The 18,422-nt window shown below is 35.2% G+C and overlaps 1 protein-coding gene and 1 pseudogene across 13 annotated transcripts in view; one reads left to right on the top strand and one right to left on the bottom strand.

The window, feature by feature from the left end:
* The window catches only part of LOC309632218 (small ribosomal subunit protein eS6 pseudogene), a 260,166-nt pseudogene that overhangs the window by 16,983 nt on the left and 224,761 nt on the right, over positions 1 to 18,422 (top strand). The gene's annotated exons all lie outside the window — the stretch shown is intronic.
* Positions 1 to 18,422, bottom strand: part of BBS9 (Bardet-Biedl syndrome 9) — a 480,217-nt gene that overhangs the window by 372,325 nt on the left and 89,470 nt on the right. The gene's annotated exons all lie outside the window — the stretch shown is intronic.

The following is an 18,422-nucleotide window of genomic DNA, read 5'->3' as shown; positions in this document are numbered from 1 at the left end:
TGATAATGATGATGATTTCTATGGTGCAGTATAGTATCCCTAATCTGAGAAAGATCTAGTGGCTATAACTTTTCACGTTCTGCTAGTGCGATTAGTGTATCTTATAATCTATTATATAGGGAAGAACTATGTCAAAGAAAAATTAAGCTACTCATTAAGAGAATAAACAAAAGGTCAATCTTCTAATTAATTTGTCATCTCTAACCCATACTTACCACATACAGTAAGTCCTGTAGTAACTATTCCATTTTACCTTGGATATCAGTGCCAATACAGTTATCCCTAAATTTTGAAATTTAAAGAATACTTTGCTCAAAAAGAAATTAAATTGCATAGAAATGGATGGTAGTCTTATTATTGTATCTGAGTATGGATATAAGGGCAATTTTTAAAAATCAAAATATGTTGCCAAAGGAGTTTTTTTAAAAAGAAAACAAACTGAGATCTTTGGGGTGCTTATTACTGCAACATACTCTACCCCATCTTAATTGATTCAATAAATTTAACAACTTTAAATAGTCTGAGAGATGTTTCAGGTTGAATATTGTCTTAGCATATATTCACAAAATACACATCTGAACCACTCTGGGATTGCTAGAGAGAAAGGGATTGTTCATGTTAATGCTGTTTTGAAGAGTATTCCCTCAAAGCTCAAATTCTTTTATAAGGCATAGTAGGTTTTTCAGTCATTGTTTTAAGATTTTTTAATCTATTCTTTATCTACTATGCTTATTAAAGTTTTCATAAAACAAGATATGAGTTTGTATGGATGCTGTATGTATATGCATGTTGTACAAGTGTATTCACAGAGATATATTTAGACAAAGAGTACCTCATCTATCCAGAATTTAACTATATAGCAATCCTCCTGTCTGTACCAAGCAAAAATGAAAAAGTATAAATATTCCTCTAAATAGTCAAAATAGATGCTGCAAAGTCTTTGTAATGAAAATTATGCAAACTTTTTACAGGTAGGATTCCCAGGTCTCACTCAGGGCATCGATTCTTATTCTAATTATGGTTCGAACAGTTGCAGTTCTCATAAACTAGTTACTGATATTCTAGGAGCTTCAGCCTCCTCATTTATAAAATGAGTATATTTGCCTAAGAGCTCCAAAGTTACAGATAAGATTTAATAGTCTCTAACACTGTGTAGCACACATAAAACACAATAAATCATAGCATCATTATGACGGTTATCATTACCTGCTTCCCCAGCCCAGAGAAAAGAAAATAGCAAATTAGAAAAGGTATGAAAACACTGATAGCTGTGAGCAGTGACAGCTATGCCCCAACAAAAAAGAAGGCAACAGGACATCTATAAAATATATATCCAATAATTCAAAAAAGAATAACAGTCAGGGCTCAGCTTAGAAGCAATTACTAGCCCTATATATCTCAAAAAGAGAAATGGCATATTACAATGTACTAGTAGCTATTAAATGGATTTAATACAGTTTAGTATAGTTTAGTCATTTGCAAAAACAAACTTGTGGCCGAGATGCTAACTGCTCCCCCTAAGAGCCATTCTTTCTTTTGGTACTTGAATTATCACTAGACTCATGGCCATCCAGTTAGAATAAAGCCTGTATCTCCAGGCCTCTGTGACAGATACATCATATGAGTACTTTCTCGCCAATGAGATGGGAGCAGGGTGATATGTGCAACACCCAGACTTACCCTTAAAAGGGCTGAGTATGCACTCCCTTCCCCTCTTCCCAGCATGATGGTAGGGCTGGAACAGCTATCTTGGCCTCAAAGATAGAAGCCACATATTGAGAACAACAAAGCTGCCTACCAGTCCTGGACCACTTTATCTCCAGGTGGTTAAATCTGACAGAAATAAACATCTTCCTTAATTAAGTTTGGTCTTTATTAAAGCAATGAAACTTATATCTTAAATAACACAGAACTTATCTGAGCATAAAGATCCATCCAGCTTTACTGACTCTTAAAATTTAATTTCACTTGATTGGATCCTGATACCAAAAAACAACCAGATATAGAAGACATTGGGACAACTGGGGAAACTGGAATGTGACTGCATGTTAGACAACATTAGGAATTATTGTTAATTTTCTTAAGTGTGATTATGGTATTGTGATTACATATGAGAATGTTCTTATCAGGAAATGTGTTCTGCAATAGTTATGAGTGAAGTGGCATAAGATCTGTAACTTACTTTCAAATGGTTCATCAAAAAAAAAAAAAGTGTGTGTATACATGTGTATACATTTACAACTGTTGACTCTAAATGGTGGAAAAATGGACATTCATGTTACTTGTTCTGATATTTAAATTTTTTCACAATCAAAATGTAAACAAATAACATAAAGTGTTCAAATATATTCCTTTAGTATACAAATGCACTTTATTAACCATCAAGGAGGGAACTGAGCATTAGCACATTGAGCAGGACTTAGGAGGAGAGCAATAAATCTAATCTTAATAAGTTAAGAATCAGAGACAGAAGAAATCCAATCAATGAAACACATGCAATGACCTTGACCTATGGGGGAGGATATTACTGTAACCAAAATATACTCTTTGTATTATTAAAGAATGTGAGGTCAAGGCATGTATACTTCCAAGCAGAAGTACAATAAACTTTGAGTTCATTTCAATATGTTGAATGTCTCTGAACCACAAATCTTCCAGTCTCCCAAAGACCTTAAAGAAGTCGTCCTCAAAGTGTGGCTCCCAGACCACCAGCATCAGCATTGTCTAGGAAATTCTTAGAAATGCAAATCCTAGGGTCCCACTCTATACCTATGGAATCAGAAACTATGATGATAGGGCCCAAGTCTAGGTTTTAACAAGCCCTAGAGGCTACTTGATGCATGCTAAAGTTTGAGAACTACTGCTTTCGCATGGTATGACAAAGAGCTAGAGCTTGAAAAAAACTTGAGCCCCAGAGAACACTTGGCTCCTTAGCATGATATATGAAGTCTTATTTCCTGAAACTCTAGCAATATAGAGGAGATACTTAATATACTGTAATGTCCACATGGGCTGCCTCTAGAGCCAGATAATCTGAGTTTGAGTCCAGTTCAACCAATTATTAGCTGTGAATTTGGGCTCAAGTTTCCTTATCTGCAAGATGGTGTACCTAACTTAGTTAGCTGTTGTGAGAATTCAATTAAGTAATGTACGGAAACTAGATCCAGCAGGTGTTAAATACTGCATCGCGTTATTATTTTATAATTATTTTCTAAGTCTCATACTAAATGTTGTATTAATATTTAACTACTTGCTGTTTCCCACACACATCGTAATGGTGCATACTTCCTTGCTTTTGCTTATATTATTTCCTTTCCAAAAAAATTCTTACACTTTTCTTCCCCTGGGATAGTGAACATTTGCTGGATGCCTCCTGGTCATCCATTGCCCTCTCCTCCCATCTTTAGCCATGAGGCTTGAATGAGACTGACTTCATTCTAAGCTTGAGAGTAGGTAGGCCCTGACTTATATAAACTAATTAGTATCCCACTAGTCACAGTGATTAGTTAAGGGATGGTTATAATTTACAGCCAATGAAAGAAACTAAATCCCTAAACTGAGCTGAAACTAAAGAAAAACTTACTCTTCCCCCCGGGGAGTAATATGTGAGAAGGATAAGGTCTGGAATCAGAGAAGCCATTAGGCTTTTACAAGGGTGCAGTTAAGAGAGGGCCATGGAAGACACTGTTTAAGCAAGTGCATCAAGCCTCACTTGGAGCCAAACCTATCCATGAACTTTATAGGCAATAAATTCTCATAAATATTGAAGCTGAGTTGGCTCTCTGTCCCTGAATCAAGTGGATCAACCCATTTGTCCTCTGAGAGACATCACAGACTGAAGCTCATGTCTTCCCAGAAATCTTCTCTTTCCCTTCAATTACCCTCCATCTGTGATCCCACAGAGCCCCATCCTTACCTTCATCTTACAATTAATCACTGATTGAAATTATCTATTTTTGTGCCTCTCATTAACCTTAGCTTAAACTCAACGGCAAGAAGGTATATCTTACTCATCTTTGTAAATCCAACAATTAGAAAATGCCTGGCACATAGGAGGTACATTAATAAATGTCTGTTGAGCTGAAGTAAGCTAGGCAAAATACTTTATTCATCTGCAGCTCAGATTGGCTGAGACTTTATTCTATGCATTTCACATACTGCATTTTAAGTACATGAAAAATGCTTTATTTATTACAATCCCAGCCACTGACGATTAGAAAAATGTAGGGATCAATCCAAAACATTACTCAAAAATAAATAAATAAATTCTTCAAATCACTGTATTGGAAGCCACTTCAGAATACATACCAAAGGCTCCCCTTACTGATAATGAGAACAGAAAGAACAGTCCAGAGAAGCCATGAAAGTTTTGTAGTTCTAATAGGACAGAGCCAACAGGAAGCCTTCATAAAAGCGATGGGATTTCAGGAGCTATTTAAATGACCTAGCCATGAACCATACTCAAAGAGTCTTTACCACATGCTCAGTATTATATTAGGAGCTGTAAGAAATATAGAACAACAGCAAATAACTACTACTGCCACTTACTGAGCACCTGTTATATTCCCGCCTTTGTACTAAACATTTATCCAGCATATAGCTATAATCTTTAATAACAATAGTCCCATTTTACACATGAGAAGACTGAAACCCACAGAGCTTAAATAATTTGTCTAATGTCAAAGAATTAAAAAATGACAGCTAGTACTCAAGTCAGAATCTGACTCCATTTTACCACACTGGATCCATTTTTTTAAAATAACATAAGTTAACATATAAAATCTAAATGATGTGAAACTGACTAAGCACTATAGAAAATCAAAGAGCCTCATTACAGTGAACTTCCTAGGAAAAGTTTCATGATAGAGGTAGGATGTATCCTACCTCTCAGTTGAGAAGGATACCTAGACTGAGAAGGATAAGTAGAATGAAAAGAGATCAAAGGTAAAAGCAGAGGAAATTTCTGCAAGAGAAAAAGAACATATTAGAAAAAGATACAGAGACAATTAGACTTGATCCAATGCAATGGATCAAGTTTTACCACCAGGGCATGAAATGTAAAAGCAACAGATTGAAAAGATGACAATAGCTAAGTGATGTTTCCTCAAAAATTATGCCTAAATAATACAGGGGAAAAATTATCTTTTAAAGTTGAAATAACTAGGAAGGGTGGAGATTTCATCAGAATTTAAAATCTGGATGTTTATCTCATTAATCATAACCATGATGACAGAAAAATAAGCATTGTGATTTGAAACACTATTTGCAAGATCTAGGAACAAACTGACAAAGGACCTACCAAAATCATTTTGAAAGAACTTTGGAAATCAGTATTTTTCATTTTCAAAGGCAATGAAAAAATTTTGTGCCTGTGGGGATGGGTGGGTGGAGGCAGGAAAGTTCCATTATGGCAGCCTCATGAAATGAATATTTATTAAAAAGTGTGTCTCATTTCCTGGTGTTAAAATATCATATAGACAAAGCTTTAACATTATGCATAAATTGGTAATCAATTACATGTTGAACTGACTGCTAGATTAACACTTTTCTTTACTAAATTACAGTCTGTTCACTAAAATGGTCTGTAGCAGTGTGTGTGTGTGTGTGTGTGTGTGTGTCCCTGTGCTCAGTTCTTTCCACCATGCCTGACGCAGAGCATTTTCCATCATTCATTATTATAGCAACAAGGGCCCCATGGAGGGTAGTTCTGAATACCATTTCCTCCATTTCTCTGCTGTCTTTTTCTTTCTGTGGAATCTATGTAGCAGAGTAAGTGGAGAAGAAGACTACCATTACTCAGCATGCTACATGTTTTCTGAATCTCTCTACGCTCGTATTTCTTTTACACATCGAGTAAAAATACAAGTGAAGAAATGCAAACGTGACCTGTGGCCAAGCATACACTGCAGTTCAGCATACAGCTGTCAAAAATACTTGGTCTTTCTCCAAGTCTGAAAAACACATGAAAAACAGCTGTACAGGTAGTCAAAAAGGCAGACAGGAAACATCAAGAGACTTACACGTAAGAACAGAAGAGTCCAAAAGTCTGTGGAACTTCCGCTCGTTTTATGCATGCACTTCATGCACAGAAAAAGGTTTTGTTGTTGTTGTTACAGAAAAACTGAAACACTAACTTATTAATCTTTATTGCAAACTTAACTCAAAAATGATACAACATGTTTGCTATGAGCACAGACACAAAAATGTTCAGAGTAGGATTTCAACAGATATTGACTTAAAAACAATGGTAGATGGATTTCTAGAGCTTGCAGGATAGTAAATTTGCCATTAAATATCATTTTTGTGCCTTTTCTCTCATATCATTATAGAAATAAAACTATCACCATTTTTTGAGATACATGCTACTATTTGGCTATGCTTAAAAATTAATAATTGGTAATTAATTGAATAAAAGAATAGCTAACTTCTTTCTTATTACTCTCTCCCTCATATTCTTTTTTATTTGAGCATTTGAAAAGTAATTAGTGTCTAATAATAATGCAATATTCAAGTAGATTCGAAGTTTAAAACCTTAGTTATAAATAAATAAAATGTATTTAAAGCCCTAAGAAAACAGAGGAAATCAACAAATAGGATACATGTGTTGAGCTAAATGGCTAATATTTTTAAATATGTAACACAGAAAAATTACACAAATTCTCAACTATTATTCAAGTGTTATACCAATAAATAATTCAGGAGACTAATTAAGACTGAGGAAAATAAAAATTGGGTCTACATACTAACTCTTCCTATGAACTTGACTTTTGACATTTTAATGTTCTCATTTTAATAGGAATTTTAATAGCCTCACAAAGACCACTAATGTGTGTTCCACTAAGCTATTTATCACTATTTTCCCCCCTAAACTGTGAACAAGGTTAATAACATATTATAAAGAAATTACAACCATTCATTAAATTAGCATTACATGTGATAGATTCAATATGAATGCAATGTTAGAGTTTAAAAGAAGGCCCTAAACATCATATTATCACTTGCATCCATCCACAAAATATTGGGTGAATTACTTTGTCAGACGTAATGATCATGAAAGGTTTGATAACATTCTCCAGAATTCACATTCATTCAACAAATTCCACAAACATTTGCTGTACCTAGTATATGCTAGGAGAGACGGTCGCTACCCTCAGAAAGTTCAGTGAATACGGGAGTTATAACAATGTAAGAACAGAGGCATACAAAGGCTATGGAAGCATGATTAATAGTATCTGGAAGAATCAAGAAAAGCTTCAGAACAGAAATAACACTTGGGTTTTGCAGGCTGAGAAAGAGTTTGCCAAACGTTCAGAGAAGCAAAAGCAGAAAGCACGCCATTCAGAGACTTGGATTATAGGATTATAAGAAAGCTCTGTTTGAAGAGGAACAAGATCAGTAAACTCTGAGGGAGGGCGTTGAGTGGAGGGAGATACTGCTGATGAAGATGGCAGGCATGCTCATCAGAACTGATGGCAAAGCCACAACTTAAGTCCACATTTGCTGCAACCTTACTTTAGCCCTGAAAGCTCTATCAAATATCCTCATCTGTACAGCAGTCGTATGAGGAGAAGATTGTAATGATGCTACTGTAAGGATAAAATACAATAAAAATGCATACTGGCTGGTACCTAATAAGCATTCAATAAATGGTAAGTGTTTGATATTACTGGATTACCAGTTTCCTTACAGACCAAATTATGTGAAAAACTTAAAATTGAGAGGAAAAAATCCTTCAGACCAAAAAGGATAAAATTTAATGTGGGAAGAAGCACACACCAAATCAGAAATTCACCCTTTTTGCCAAAGCAAAGGATTTTTAAGACTTCAAGAACTATGGAAAATCTCTCAAAACCTAGGTCTGTGTGAACTGCTGTCTATTCAAGATGATTTTCTGTCTATTTTAAGTATACTTTCCTCAAAACAGCAATTCCTCTAACATGATAACTATTGAAGAAATCTCTAAAGAAGTACATTATGAGTGTGTCAGAAAGCTCTATTTGGGAATGAGCTGTCCCTGCCTCTGTACCCTCCCCCAACACACACATACCCATTTTCTTCCCCTACCCCCAACCCTGCCTCTCTTTTATTGACGTTTTTTGCAGGATGACCCTGAGTGACATACGAAAGACAAGATAGATGATATCATACAGCAGAGCCCATTATTTATTAGCATTCCTTTCTTCTCTCTCATCCAAAAGGAAAATTCTTAAAGGGTGAGTATAATGTTGGAGATATATTTTTTTTTAATAACTGGTTTCAAAGTGAGGTAAACTTCTCAAGGTAATAACCAGCCATGATAAGAAATCCAGAAAACTCTCCACAAAAAACAATTTAAAAAAGAAAAAAAATTTAAATACCTCTTCATTTTGTACAAACATTCTTCATTTGCAATATTATCAGTCCAATAAAGCAATAACACCAAAAGCTAAATATTTGCTTTTTATATATTGTTAACTCTCAATCCTAAAATCGTCATTGTATCAAAAGAAGGAATAAGAAAAAACTATAGTCTACACTGAATTCACTATAACCAATTAAATTAGGTTGTGAAAAAAATAACTAAAGCCAGGAAATTCTCAGCTGAGGTTCAACTTCATCTAAACTCATACAATTTTAAAAGGCAAATCAAAATGAATTTGGGATAATGACAACAATGACTTTAAGTTTCCTGAACTGTCAATTCTTATCACAAAGTTTGATGTGCCGCTTAACCATTGTTTGGTCTGTTAAATGTCCTTGGATTCTTCTAAAAGAAGCAGTTAAAATACCATATCTTGAATAAAAGTCATGAAAACAAATATACCAAAGTTATCATCTTAATATACAGATGGAATCACATTGTCAACCCACTCAAAAACTTCAAAGGTACACCAGTGTCTCCAGAAATAAGTAGAAATTAATAAGCAGGATATCCAAAGAACTCTTCAGTGTATCCGCTAAATGAACTTTGACTACTCCTTCTCATCCAGTCCCAACCACCAAATACTTCAGGTAACATAAGCTTGCCTTAAATGCCCTTATGCATTTGTTACTCTAGTTCAATTCACCTCAGATATCATTCCCCCATCTTAACCTCATAAAATCCTTCTACATATCCTCCATCCCCAGCACCCAACCATTTTGAAGCTTTCTCCAATCCCCTTTAGGCATAAATAACACACTCTTCCTCTCTTCTTTCTTAGTACATTCTGCATCACTGCCTATTAGTACTGACAATATTTTTCCTGGTGATACAGCTAAATTTGGCATATTTCTCTCCCCTCCTCAACTCCCATAAATGAAGCATAAAATCCTTGAAGGTAAGTCGATTTTGTTTTCACGGTCTGGCTCACAGCATTCAGTATAGTCCCTTATATGTCAGTGTTCCAAAAATATCTGTTCAAGTCAACTGAACTCACATGGAAGTAGAAAACCATTTCAAACTGTAATACTAGGTATCAGGATGCCAATGATCATCAAGTGGGTCAAGATATTTGATAATATTACCATAGTCACATGAAAACTCCTTGAGATTTGGCATTATGCTTTATTTACCACACCTTCCCACCCCAAATAGTCCCTAGTATATAGTAGAGATCAATAAATAATCATTCAATGAATGAATGAATAGCAGCAAAGTAAAAGTGGTATGGAAAAGGCCCTAAAACAATTAGTTTTAACATGTGACACTTAAGAAGCTGAAATTCTAAATTATTTCAAGGCTTAGTACTATGTCAAAAGACAAAGTATTCATTGCATGTGCAACATTAGATACACTAGGAAATACTCTGCTCTTAAGAAAGATAAAGCCTAATAGAAAGACACAAGAAATAAAGGTGGGGTGGGAAAGGATGGCAAAAGGAAAATATATAAATGAGAAGGGAAATCACTTAACCATAAAGAATAAATTGTGGCAGCCCAAAGAGGATACCAAAGAAACAGAACGATCTTTAAATCCATCAGTATTTCATAAAACTCTAACTGCAAAAACATACACAGATTAAGCCTTAAAACTTTAGTAATTATTAGAGCCCTGGGTACAAAATCTTTCTCTGGGTAACAGGAAACAAGGGATTATTACCAGCAGGAAAAGCACCCCCCAAAAGGGTATTGAATAGGATACTCTCTGGCTATTCCTTGTTCTTAGAGCAGGATGGTATATTATAAAAGAATAAATTGAGCGAAGATGGGAAAAGTATCAAATGTAGCATAAAGTATTAATACGTAGTGGAAAGAGCAATGATTTTGAATCAAAAAGGCAACCTGGTAATGTTTTAATCCTGCTCTGACACATTCTAGATACGTGACTTTGGCTATTTTGTTTAATTTCGTTCACTCTGTTTCTTCACATGCAAAATAAACCCTATCACAATCTCTATACCCCACTGGGTTGCTGTAAAGATACGGAAGATATGCAAATTATCCAGTTCAGGACCTGGAACATGGTAGGAATGCATGCCGATCTTAATTCCAAATACAGCACACTTAAAAAAATAATCAAACCAACTTTCCCTAGTACCTACACTTATATCTTGAATATCAGATACAGTAGTTTAGTCATTAAGTCTCACTCCTTAGGTGTAAAAGGGAAGTAAACACCTCAGGGAAAAGTTAGGAAAAAAGGTGACCAGGAAGTTGGAAATGGTTCAGTTCAGAAGTTCCAATCTTTATTTGCTAAAGTAGTTGGCTCTTGAATTTCACTGATCTATAAAATTTCAGAAACTACTGGGGAACATCATAGGTTGTCAACCTTGTAAACTGCCCAATAAGGATATTTAAAAAAAAAAAAAAAAAAAGTAAAGACTATCATCACCAACATTTTCTACAAAGACAATGTAAAACGAATAAGTAGGAAGTAGAAAATGTTAGTCTTCAATATAGTCCATTAACTGAACAAATTATAGCTTTATGAAAAATTTACTTCATTAGCTAATTTTTTTTCATTACCTTAAGACCATTTAAAACTTTAACGGGGCATAGCATTTGCAAACCACTAGTTTATCCTAGCATGAACCACTTTTAAAGAACCCCCATACCAGCACTTAAATACCACTAGTATAAAAAAAACTCAGAAAACAAGCACAAAAAGTTTTCCCATTAGAAGAAGAAAGGAAAAACTGGTTCCAAAACGTATTCAGGCCTAGGTTAGGTGAGGAAACAAGCATTTTCCATAATATGCTGGCTCTTGACAAGAGCCACCACTGTCAGACTTCTGGAATCAAAAAGTGAGGCAAAGGCTCCCCCTGCTGACAAGTAGACAAAGAATCTAACCCTATCAAAAGGCAACTGACTTTTCAAAAATCTTTCCAATACTGACTGGATATCGCATGGGCTTTTACTATTCTCTATCAAAGACTAGTTTTACTTTATATCCTAAAACACTGGAATATAGCTCCATCTGATAAAAATGTGAAAGACATTTATAACTAGGTAATACTCCGTGTACATTTCACTAAATCTTTCTAAACCAGCTTTCAAATTTCTTGGTGTCTGCTCTATGCTCTAAAGCTTAACTGAGCTAGAATGTCATACAGAGAGGAAATTTAAAAAGGCTAAAGAAATGAGGTGGGTTTCAAAAGGTTATGCAGAACAAAGGTAGCAATCTATGAATGCATTAACGGCCTTCTCTCACAGAAATCTCATGAGATTAAAAGAAGCAAATTAAAGACTTCAAAATTAACAATAATAGCAGGTTACAAGCACTGGCCCATATATTATTAACACATCCAACTCTAGCAACTATTCTATAACTTGGGAAGATCAAGAACTATTGTTCTCATTTGGCTATAGAGAGACCTAAGGCTCAGGAAAGTTCGATGTTTGTTAAGGACACACAGCTGGTGAGTAGCAGAGGCAGAATTCAACCCTATACATCTTCTAATCTTCATTCTGCTTCTCCAACTGAAAACTATGCATAAAGTAGATACTCTAATGACATAATCTCTAAATTCCTTTCTGATTTCAAATTTAACATGGCCTAACATCACAAATGCACTTGGTATGCTTATAAATAACATCAGATTTAAGTAGAAAATGTTAAATATTTCACTTTGGCAGACAAAACTTGATATAGCTGCTTGGTAAATTCTTTGCTATAATTTATTTATTCTTGTCTTATTTCTAAAAGGATTGCTTGCAAAGGTAAATAAAACTAAACAAATTCTAAACTAAGTAGATGAGGAGAACAGCAGATAAAACCCTGATTCTCCCACTAAAATTACTGAATAAAATGTTTGTTAAAAGCAGCATTTTTGAGTACATCAATATGCTGCCCCCCACTTAAAAAAAGGTAAATAAAGTTCAGAAGCCAAACACTAAGTGAACGTGAGAACCCACAAAGGTAAACAGAACCCCTGGGGCAATCTCTTAAATCATATACCCACAGCATCAGTTTTCATAGTCTCAAAATAACATGTGGTAAAGGAGAAGAACCTTGGAGCCCACTCTAGGTGGGAAATCCAATTGATCCTGTACATTATCTTTCTCCCCCCTGGTATAAAGCTAAGACCACAAAGGGCTCTACCCTTAGTGTAAGGAGAACTTAGAACTAGCATTCCCCCCACCCCCACCCAAGCCCAAGAGAAAGCAAAATAAAATGCATATCTCAAAACTTGGAATGAGATAAAGGAAAAAAATCTCTCCTAAGAATTCACAAACCCCAAGCTGATCTTAATGTGGGTTTTCAGACCAAATTCACTCTATTGACTTGCCCAAGAAGCCTCAATCTGTGAAGTTAGTAAAAGTGATCCTGGGTTAGAAGTACCACCAAATCCCTGGCAAAAGACAACTCAAATATTTGAAGGGACACACCAATCATTCCCATGGATAAAGTTCCAAGAATATGACCTCACAGGCAAAAATCACAATATACAAGGAATTGGAGGCAATATAAGCAAGAGACAGCAAAAATAATAGCACAATCGGAAATGCAAAGACTTCATTTACTGAAATAATCAACAGAATAAAAGTACTACATTTTATGTTTAAGGAAATAAAAACAGGTATTAAAAATATGAATAAAAGATTTTATCAATCACCAAGCAGATTTTTAAAAGGACCAAATAAACTTTGAGAAATAATAAATATAATAACTAGACTTAACAAAGTTAATAAAACTCCAAGAGTAGTTTCAAAAGAAATTACTCTCCGAATAGCAGTGATTTAGGAAACAGGAAAATACATCTAAGAAATAATCTAGAATGCATTAGTAAGAAACATAGAGACAGAAAATACAAGTGCAGTTAAGAGACTTGAACAATGGCATAAGATGGTCTAACATGTATCTAATTGGATTTTCATTAAGAGATAATGGAGAGAATATGAAAGAGGCAATATTCAAAGAAATAATAGCTGAAGATTTTCCAGAATTGTTGAAAGGCACTAATCCTAAGACCAGGTTTAAGCCAAATAAATTCCAAATAGGATAAGTAAAAATAAATCCTCCCTTAGATACCCGACAGAGAAACTGCAGAACACCAAAGCCAAAGAGAATTTCTTAAAAGCAATAGAGAAAAGACAGATTAACTAGCAAAAGAATAACAGCTAGACTAAAAGTTGACCTCTTAACACCAGTGAAAGTCAGAATAGAGCAGAATATTATCTTTTGTGTAGCAAGAAAAATAACTATCAACATAACATTATATTCCCAGACTTCCTCCCATTCCCTCCAAAAAAAAAAATTTAATGTTATTACAAAGATTCCATTCACAATAGCAACCAAAGCAATTAAGTTCCTAACACACTGACTCTAACTTAACTTTCAGATCTTAACTTCCTTAGGAAGGCCAAATTAGGCAATATACACCTAAAATATACCCTCGTTATCATGGCATCTTTTCCTTCATAGCACTTGTGATTTTATATCTATTTCTATGATTATCTACTGACTGTGTATTTCCCTCTCCAAACTTAATGAGGCCATAGACCTCTATACTTATCACCATATTGTTTACCACCGTGCTTGGCACATAAGTGAAAGGAAAGAAGGAAGGAAAGAGGCAAGGAAGATATAACCAACAAATAAAAACTAATATAGATAAAAAGTAAAATTTTTACTAAAAGACATAAAAGAACAGCTAAATAAATAGTAAGACATATTATATTCCTGGATGGGAAGAATTAATATATAAACATGTCAGTTATGCACTAAAATAATCTATAGATTTGATGCAATGCCAGACAAAATTCCAGCATGATTTTTTCATGGAACTCAATAAACTATTTTTCAAACCTGAAAGGAAAGTGAAAAAAAAAGCAAGAATAACCTATAAATATTTAAAAACAAGACCAATAAAGAATGATTACTCCTCCCACATATCAAAACATACTATACATTAAATTTTTTAAATACAGTATTGGCATTCTTTATAGATACACTATTTATGGACAAATAAATCAAGGGAAAGGAATAGAGTCTAAGAGCAAATTACAGATTATACGGGAATTTAGCATATAAGAAAATTAGCATTTCAAATTATAAAAAGAATATTCATAAATGGTTCTTGGACAACAGGGTATACACTTGGGAAAAAAATTAAATTAGAGCCCTACTATATACGATACCTAAAAATAAATTCCAGAAAAGTTAAGAAAACATATGAAAATATTTTAGAATCGTAGTATAGGAAAGGTCTTCATTAGAATGATACAAAGATCAGAAGCCACAACAAAAAAGATCAAAACGTTTAACATCATAAAAAATTAAAGTATTTGTCCCATTAAGTAAATGAACAAGGTTAAAATAATCATTCACAGGACACAACCTGGGGCAAATTACTTAATCTTGCCAAGCCTAAATTTTCTTGTGCCTGAAATGAAAATAATGACCTGATTTTCAGGGTTGCTTTAAGAATTAAATGAGAAAGTTAAGGTTAAATCCTTAGCACAGTCCTAGGTGGTAGCACCTGGCAAGTGTCCAATAAATATTTTTTTGCTACTATTTTAAATTATGAAAATTTAACATATCACTTTTGCCCATTAAGTGGAGATTTTGAACTTTTTAAAAAATGATAGTACATGATGTTGGCACAGATATTACACATAGCTGAGAAAAGGGTATATTTGGCCCATCTCCCTGACATAAAACAATTTATAATGTGTATCAAAAGCTTTTTGTCTCAGTACCTAGTCTTAGGATTTTTTTTCTGAAAATGTTTTTATTTTTATTGGACTATAGGGGATGGATTGAGAAATATCTCTGCAAGCTATGCCCCACTAGGGAAATGTCCATTCTAATTCTCCTGGGACAGCTTTCGGAGCTTTTTCTTTTTCTTGGACCTGCTGCTCTTGCTGGCAGCGGCCTCTTCAGGTCCACTGATGAGTGGCTCCTCCTTGGAAGAGAATTTCCTCTTTTTCATGGGGACACTCTTTGTTTCCTGACTCTTCAGGGTCACTAACTGGTTCCTCTTCGGGCAAAGATTTCTTCCTGTTGTGAAGACTTCCACTGCCAGCTGTCTCTTCAAGATCACTACTAACCAGCTCCTCCTTGGAAAAAGATTTCTTTTTCTTGGGTTTGGAGAAGGAGACAGATGGGTCTTCTATTCCATCCTCCTGAGGAGCCTCCTAGGGCTTTTGCTTTTGCTTCTTTTTGGGTCTTTCACTTATCTCCTCAACACCCCTCTGGAGTACTACTGCTGTTTTCTGAAGATGCCAGGGAAATTGCAGCCAGCCATTTCTTTTCCTTCTTCAAGCGTTACTTCTCCTGTTTCTCCAGCTTCCTAGTAATCTCAGCAGCCGCTTCCTCTGAACCATTACCTCCTTCATGACATCCAGATTCTTTCGTGGAATCTCTCCAGTCTCACAGAAGGACAGCTGCTCCACAACTTGTTCTACTTGCCAGGTATCAGGAGATGCAGCCTTTGTTCTTAGCAGCTGCTCAACTAATGAAGGTAGAGTGGAAAATAAGGCCATATTTTGGGATGTTAGCACTTGTCTTCAGGGCTCGGGAAATGTGGTCCTTTTGCTGGGCCCAGGGAATCACTCAGACAACAGGACTGGCCATCACCCCCATAGCAGAGGCCTGTATAGGTCAGGGAGCCCTGGTAAACCATCACCATGATCCCCACAGTTTAGAATTTTAGAAGAAAAAAAAAAGTCCTAGGATTCTAGTAGAAAAGTAACTGCTAGGGGCTGGGGATAGAGGAAATAGGGAGAGGTTGGTAAATGGGTACAAATTTTCAACTATGAAATGAATAAGGCCTGAGAATCTAAGGTAAAACATGTAGTTGATAGCACTGTATTGTAAAATTAAAAGTTGTTAAGAGAGTAGAACTTAGATGTCCTCACCAAAAAAAAAAAGAGATAAATATGTGAGTTGATGGATGTGTTTGAAATGGGGGGGAATGCTTATTTTTCTGAATTTTTGAATTTTATTTTATTTTTTTATACAGTAGGTTCTTATTAGTTATCCATTTTATACATATTAGTGTATATATGTCAATCCGAAACTCCCAATTCATCACACCACCACCACCCCCCTGCCACTTTCCCCCCTTGGTGTCCATACGTTTGTTCTCTACATCTGTGTCTCTACTTCTGCCCTGCAAACCGGTTCATCTGTACCATTTTTCTAGGTTCCACATATATGCGTTAATGTACGATATTTGTCTTTCTCTTTCAGACTTACTTCACTCTGTATGACAGTCTCTAGATCCATCCATGTCTCTACAAATGACCCAATTTCGTTCCTTTTTATGGCTAAGCAATATTCCATTGTGTATATGTGCCACATCTTCTTTATCCATTTGTCTGTCGATGGGCATTTAGGTTCCTTCCATGACCTGGTTATTGTAATTAGTGCTGCAATGAATACTGGGGTGCACGTGTCTTTTTGAATTATGGTTTTCTCTGGGTATATGCCCAGTAGTGGGATTGCTGGGTCATATGGTAATTCTATTTTTAGTTTTTTAAGGAACCTCCATACTGTTCTCCATAGTGGCTGTATCAATTTACATTCCCACCAACAGTAAAAGAGGGTTCCCTTTTCTCCATACCCTCTCCAGCATTTGTTGTTTGTAGGTTTTCTGATGATGCCCATTCTAACTGGTGTGAGCTGATACCTCATTGTAGTTTTGATTTGCAGTTCTCTAATAATTAGTGATGTTGAGCAGCTTTTCATGTGCTTCTTGACCATCTGTATGTCTTCTTTGGAGAAATGTCTATTTAGGTCTTCTGCCCATTTTTGGATTGGGTTGTTTGTTTTTTTAATATTGAGCTGCATGAGCTGTTTATATATTTTGGAGATTAATCCTCTGTCTGTTGATTCGTTTGCAAATATTTTCTCCCATTCTGAGGGTTGTCTTTTCGTCTTGTTTGTAGTTTCCTTTGTTGTGCAAAAGCTTTTAAGTTTCATTAGGTCCCATTTGTTTATTTTTGTTTTTATTTCCATTACTTGAGGAGGTGGATCAAAAAAGATCTTGCTGTGATTTATGTCAAAGAGTGTTCTTCCTATGTTTTCCTCTAAGAGTTTGATAGTGTCCAGTCTTATATTTAGGTCTTGAATACATTTTGAGTTTATTTTCATGTATGGTGTTAGGGAGTGTTCTGATTTCTCTTATACATGTAACTGTCCAGTGTTCCCAGCACCACTTATTGAAGAGACTGTCTTTTCTCCATTGTATATCCTTGCCTCCTTTGTCATAGATTAGTGGACCATAGGTGAGTGGGTTTATCTCTGGGCTTTCTATCCTGTTCCATTGATCTATATTTCTGTTTTTGTGCCAGTACCATATTGTCTTGAGTACTGTAGCTTTGTAGTATAGTCTGAAGTCAGGGAGTCTGATTCCTCCAGTTCTGTTTATATCCCTCAAGACTGCTTTGGCTATTTGGGGTCTTTTGTGTCTCCATACAAATTTTAAGATTTTTTGTTCTAGTTCCGTAAAAAATACCATTGATAATTTGATACGGATTGCATTGAATCTGTAGATTGCTTTGGGTAGTATAGTCATTTTCACAATATTCATTCTTCCAATCCAAGAACATGGTATATCTCTCCATCTGTTGGTATCATCTTTAATTTCTTTCATCAGTGTCTTATACTTTTCTGCATACAGGTCTTTTGTCTCCCTAGGTATTTTATTCTTTTTGTTGCAATGGTAAATGGGAGTGTTTCCTTCATTTCTCTTTCAGATTTTTCATCATTAGTGTATAGGAATGCAAGAGATTTCTGTGCATTAATTTTGTATCCTGCTACTTTACCAAATTCATTGATTAGCTCTAGTTTTCTGGTGGCATCTTTAGGATTCTCTATGTATAGTATCATGTCATCTGCAAACAGTGACAGTTTTACCTCTTCTTTTCCAATTTGGATTCCTTTTATTTCTTTTTCTTCTCTGATTGCCATGGCTACGACTTCCAAAACTATGTTGAATAATAGTGGCGAGAGTGGACATCCTTGTCTTGTTCCTGATCTTAGAGGAAATGCTTTCAGTTTCTCACCATTGAGA

Source organism: Balaenoptera borealis (assembly GCF_965194805.1).
Source record: "Balaenoptera borealis genome assembly, chromosome: 7".
Classification (NCBI taxonomy): Eukaryota; Metazoa; Chordata; class Mammalia; order Artiodactyla; family Balaenopteridae; genus Balaenoptera; species Balaenoptera borealis.
Note: the sequence above shows the minus strand (reverse complement) of the source record. Positions and strands in the feature narration are given on the sequence as shown.